Raw genomic sequence first — 6028 nt, 5'->3', positions numbered from 1 at the left:
TATACATGTTTAATATAGATGCCGTTTTTTCAAGTAATTTTCTTCCCCAGTTGCTTAGATCCATGGGTACAGATTCTGCAGATCCAGCGAGCCGGCTGCACCAAGGATGATTGGCATCTTTTGATAGCCTCTGTGGTATTCCTGGACCAGCAGGCTTTGGGCAGCAAAAATGAACAGTCTTGAAAATGCAGACCCAGGGCCCCAAGTCTTGGGCTGAGACAAGGGCATCAGCAGGGAGCGTGGGCCTCCTCTAGAATGGAGATGACGTCACACATGCTCAGCTAGAAGGTTCAGGCTCAGGGAAGGTGGATGAAGCAGCTTATTAGTCTAAGCAGGATAAAAATGTGTAAATTAATTACCCCGGCCACCCGTGCATGTAGTGGCTGGCCCTACACTCTGGAAGAAGCCTGGCCTCTGTCCTTCCCACGGTTTGTTCCCCTGCCTGATGCGGCTCGGGGGACCTGTGGCTACATGCCCATGGGGAAAGGAAGGGCTCAGGCTCAGCCCGGCCACAGTATGTGCAGCCAAGCAACATGAAGGAGGCAAGCAGTCCTTTGCCTACATGGGAAGGTTCAGTTTCTAAGCCATCACCATAAAAGCAGTGGGCAGAAACCACAGGCAAGGAAAGGGAGGGACAGGTCTGCCCTTGTCTCGTTCATTCGTTCATGAGCACCTGTCTTAGCCCTGACAACAAAGAGTAAGGCACTTGGTGGACCAGTGCTAGCTTTTATTTAATTCTCATGCTTAGGCACATTAGCCTAACTAGTATTAGCCCCATTCTGCAGACAAGAAAACTGAGGATCAGAAAGAAAAAAAGTATCTTGTTCTATTGACCCAACATGCTCCTTTCCATGCAGGCACAAGTAAGGGATGATCTCTGGAATTTTATCCTCCTTAGCCCCTGGCAGTCCAGGCACAGCACCCCTCACCAGCTCCTCTGCAGCTGGGACCTGCTCCCCCACTTGCTACTCAGTCCCCTGCCTCCAGCTGCTTCCTGCTCAGCGTGGGTCAGCTTCCCTGTTGGCTTGCTGGTCCACCTCCACAGTGGGACTCCTGGATGGTGTCTCTACAACTGTGCCGGCTCCTGAGGCCTTCCGCTCGCTCGCTGTGTGTGCTGAAGCCTCCCCTTGAAGCCCCTCCTGTGGAGACATCCACTGCACTTGCTTTCAGTCCAGCTCTGTGAGGGGTTGTAATGGAGCCTTGATTCCTGATGGGCTGGTCACTGCCCTCCTCACACAGAGAACTCAGCTGCATGCCAGGCCTGACTGGTCCCTCCAAAGCTTCCTACCATGAGTCTCCGCAGGACTGTGCCCTCTTCAGAGAGCTCACCTTCCACACCCTGGGTTGAACTTTCTGATTGGGACACTCTTTCATCTCACCTTCCCCCGGGAAAGCTAGATTTAGGTCCCCACCACCCTGCAGTTCCCCTGCAAGGCCTGTGCCTACCTCTTGCCACGGCTGCAATAATATCACCCCATAGTGTCTGACAAGGATTGATGAGAGTACCAGCCCCCAGGATCCACAGATGCACAGCTACTTGTGTAGATCGCTGTGGAATTTGAATATAACCCACGCACATCCTCCTGCACATTTCAAATCTTCCCAATTCCCTATATCTGATACGATGTAAATGCTATGTAAATAAGTGTATTGTTTAGAGAATAATGACAAGGGGGAAAAGGCTTGGTGTTCCGTACAGGTGCAATTTTTTCCCCCATAACATTTTTAATCTGCCTTTGGTTGAATCTGCCGATCCAGAACCTCAGCTACAGACAGCATGGAGGGCAGGCTCTGACTATGAATGAATGGAGTTTTATTCATGGGTCTCATGTCTGTCCCCAATCCTGTCTCCTCAGTGAGACCCCTGTCTATCTGTCTCACCTGGGCCTAGGAAATAAACCCATCAGCCCACACCTCTTAGCAGTTGGTGACATGGCCCCACCCCCAAGGCCATCAGAGTTCTTGTGAGCACAGGCACCCCTAACCAGGCCTCCCATTCCTGGATCCGCCTCCTACAGCGAGGTCACTGTCAATAATGGGATTTGTCTGATTGATATTAATTTATTGACAACCGCGATCACAGCAAAAGTTCTTCTCTCCTCCCTCTCTGCCTCCCTCCCTCCCTCCCTCCCTCCCTCCCTCCCTCCCTCCCTCCCCGAGAGCCCTGTCCATCCTGGTGAATCTCAGGGACCCTGGAAGTATTCTCATCACCTGGGGAAGAGTTGAGCTCCTCTACCATCTCCCCACCCCAAAGGGGCCAGCTCACACTCCCCTCTTCTCTCCCTTAGCCTCCTCTGGGCCCCAGCTTTGGCAAAGTGATGGGTTCTGAACTAGAAGTTGGCACATCCACCAGATAATGATTGTTTATCTCCTTTGTGTGGCTGAACAACAGCTTGCTTTCAACTTGATAGTCGATGCTCAGAAAGACAAAACCGCCTTGGTCACTCCTGGGAGATGGCGTGAAGATGTGATGGGAAAACAAAGATGGGCCGAGCTGCAGAAAGGAGCCTGGTGAGTCCACAGCCCCTGCTCAGGCCCCATGGCAGAGCCCCCAGAGATGGGGCATCCTCTGCCCAATCTGCTTTCTATGAGCCAGCAATGGCATGCCCTAGGGGGACACAGGGCAAGTCCTTCCCTCCTGCTCGGGCTGGGGGTTTGCCTTCCGACAGTATGCATCTCATAGTCCAGGACGAGAAGGTCTGATTAGCTAATGGTGAGAGAGTGGGAGAAGCAGGCTGGCTGCCTTTGTGGAAGAACTGGCTGAGCAACCCAGACCCGGCAGCCTAGGCAGAGGAGCGTGCACAGCTCTGTGCCTATTAACCATGGTGAAATGCTGACACCTGCTGGTCAGTTCTAGAACTCCAGGAGCCAGAGACTGGGAGATCTAGAGCTAAGAAATGGGTTCCTCATCACCAACCGCAAAAGCAAAAGAGAGAGAGAGAGAGAGAGAGCGCCAGGTGGGGCAGCACAGACCTGTAATTCCAACATGTGGCAGGAATATCGTTCTTAGATACACAGTAAGTTTGAGGTCAGATTGGGCTACCGGAGAGTCTCCAAAAATAAAAAGCGATGAAAGAATATAAAATAATAACAACGGTAATGATAGATTCGCACTTCCTGCCAGGCTGGGATGCTGTCATTGTTCGCTGTTGTTGCTTTGATGATTATAACGAAGTTAAAGTCTTTCTATTATTAATCACTCCCCAAGGTTTGCAAACGGGGTTTTGGAGCTCAGGCATCTGTTAGACATTCTTATTCCATAGAAGTGGGACAACTTGCCCAAGGTCAAGCAATTGCTATATGGAGGATCCAGGATCCCAGCCCAGGATCTCACTACCTCACTCAGGGGACAATTTCTGAGCCCCACTGTTCCAGGACATAATGGCATTGCCTCTCCGAATTCTGAGTCCTGGAGGCCCAGAACAGAGCACATAGCTTATAGAACCCCAGCTTTTTCTTCTAAATGGAAAGGTTTCTCCTGGGCTGAAGACTCAAGGTCTGAGTCTGGGACAGTCAATCGGGCTGGGAAAGAAAGCTCTAGGTATGGGAATCAGCTGCCCAGATTCCAGCCCAGCCTCCATCCCAGTCCCTGCCTGTGACCAAGCACATTTTCCCAGTCCTTCCCAATCCTCTTCACTGTGACAGCCAAGAATAGATCCCAGTAACGATCCAGTGAAACCACTAAGGAAGGCTGGACCCAGAGAGGGTAACCGGCTGCCCAGGTACCAAGACAAATTGGGAGAAGTTAGGTCTCCCAACTGCCCAGCCAGAGCTTCCTACCATACCCCAGTGCAGCCTCATCTTCCCTGTCTCATGGGCACCCCGTGTACCCAAAACTGCCTACAACCCGGAGGGTGTGACATGAACCCCGGGTGACAAATGTCCTGCTTCTGGGAGAGACACTTCTCGTTTGCCCTGGGACCAGTCTGTCATTTTCTCTCAGAGGGAGGTGGCCTGGGAACCGAGAGGTGAGGGTTCCCGGTTGCTTTATAATCACAGCTCTAGAGACAATGGGAGCGGTGGATTGATGAGAGGGGGTCACTCAGTGATGTTGCCACCTGGGTCCCAGTAGAGGGCCCAGGGCCTTCCTACCTTTCCTTGCCTCGGTGCTACTCTGTAGGTGGCAGACCTCCTAAGGCCAGGCAGTGGCTCGGCCACCCTCCGTGACTTTTCCCTGGAGGACTCTAGCTCCCATTCCATCCCTCCTCTGCAGTGGGCAGTGGGGACAGGCCCCAGAACTGGGAACCATTGAGCCAGCGCTGTTCTCAGAATCTGAGCAACTCTGGAACCTACACTGTATCTCAGTCCCAAAGCACAGGTCCTGGAGAAGGCCAATGGACTTCATAGCAGTAAGCACATAGGTGACCTACTGGCACTCCTTGGGGACAGTTACTTAGGAAACCCGGCTGCAAGATTGGGGCTTAGGGAGCATCAGCCAAGTGTGGGAAAATTCTCTTCTCTGCTCTCATGGGAGACTACCAAGGGGGTCAGAGCATGATGGCAGGTCCCTTAGCAACACTGAGGACTCTCCCCAGAGGCCTGAGCCCTCTCCCCCTCCCCCTTTCTCCTTTCTAGCTCCCCTTTCTTCTGCTTCCCAGGGGCCCCTCATGGAAAGCCTGACTGTTGAGGTCCGAAAGCTACCAACCCCACAGGCAGAGGGCCAGGGAAGGACAAGGAATATTGCTGTCCCAGACAGTACAGCTGTATCTGATTTAGGTACCTTTCACAGCGTGGCATATGTGGTATAGTGACTGCCCCTCCCCTCCCCATCACCATTTTGCCAGCCTGGGGTGAGAGTAAGGACCATTAGAGCAGAGACACATGATGCTCTGGCCCTACCAGGAGAAAGCGTGTCAAGTTTGTTTGTACTCTCTCTTGTTACATCATGCTTCTGGCTGGTTTGATCACCTCTTCCAGGAAGCCCTTCATGACTGTCCCTTAGGCCTCTCTGGGGTCCAGAGATTTGGGGGGTGTCATTTCCTTCCTCTGTACCCCAAGTCCAAGATGGCGCCATCCTTGGAATGCAGTCTCTGTTGTGATTTTCACCACCCGGGGCCCCTCCATGGAGAATGTCCTTGGACCATGCATCTGCTCCATCTTTACCACAAAGCTCAAGTCACAAGCTCAAAGCACCTACGGAAGACTCTAGGGCATGGTGGCCAGAGGATCTGACCACTCTCAGTGGCTCTCAGGCTACTCGAGAACTCCCTGGCCTCTGCCTTTGTGTTCAGGGTTAATGAAAGTGTGCCTCAGAAAGTTCTAGGTTCCTGTCTCTCAGAAACCATGTCTTCAAGATATAAGAGGAAGTCCAGCGGTGGTGGTGCATGCTTTTAATCCCAGCACGTGGGAGGCAGAGGCAGGCAAATCTCTGTGAATTCAAGGCCAGCCAGAACTACATAGAAAAACTCTGTCTCTAAATAAAAGAAGTAGAGAGGATGACTGGACACCAGCTCTCTTCAACCCTGAGGGACTGCCCCCTCCATTCAGATCCAGAGAAGTAAAGAGACAAATGGTTTATTCAGGGAGGGGGAAGCCCAAGCCAAAAGTACCCCTCCCCACCCCTGCAAGCTGACCTGTGCAGCCCCATAGGCCTAGAGTGGGAGACAAGCCCCCAAACACCCAATGCTGCTGCTAAAAGCCTCTCAAAGCCTAGTGACATGAGACATGGATGGAGCCTGACACCCCTAAGACATGTGGTACCTCACAAACAACACATTCTTAGCAGCTCAACTGCTGTCTACTGCTGTGAAAAGACCCAAATTCCATATGAGTGAAAGTCTACGGGCAAATTTTCATGAGTGCATTGTGGCACATCAGGGAACGGCTCCTCCTAGCCATGGTGGAGAAATATCTAGGCTACGATCCTCTTGTCAGAAAGGAGAACCATTTCCCGGCTTTACAGCCTCAGAGGGGACATGGCAGAGCCTCACAACTGGACCAGGACAAAGCCAAGATGCTGAGAGCAACCTCTAAGGTGTGGCCAGGCCAGCCAGGCTTTAGTAAGTGGGATCCGAGAGGACACACAGGG

The sequence above is a fragment of the Chionomys nivalis genome, chromosome 4 (assembly GCF_950005125.1).
Source record: "Chionomys nivalis chromosome 4, mChiNiv1.1, whole genome shotgun sequence".
In the NCBI taxonomy this organism is placed as follows: Eukaryota; Metazoa; Chordata; class Mammalia; order Rodentia; family Cricetidae; genus Chionomys; species Chionomys nivalis.
Note: the sequence above shows the minus strand (reverse complement) of the source record.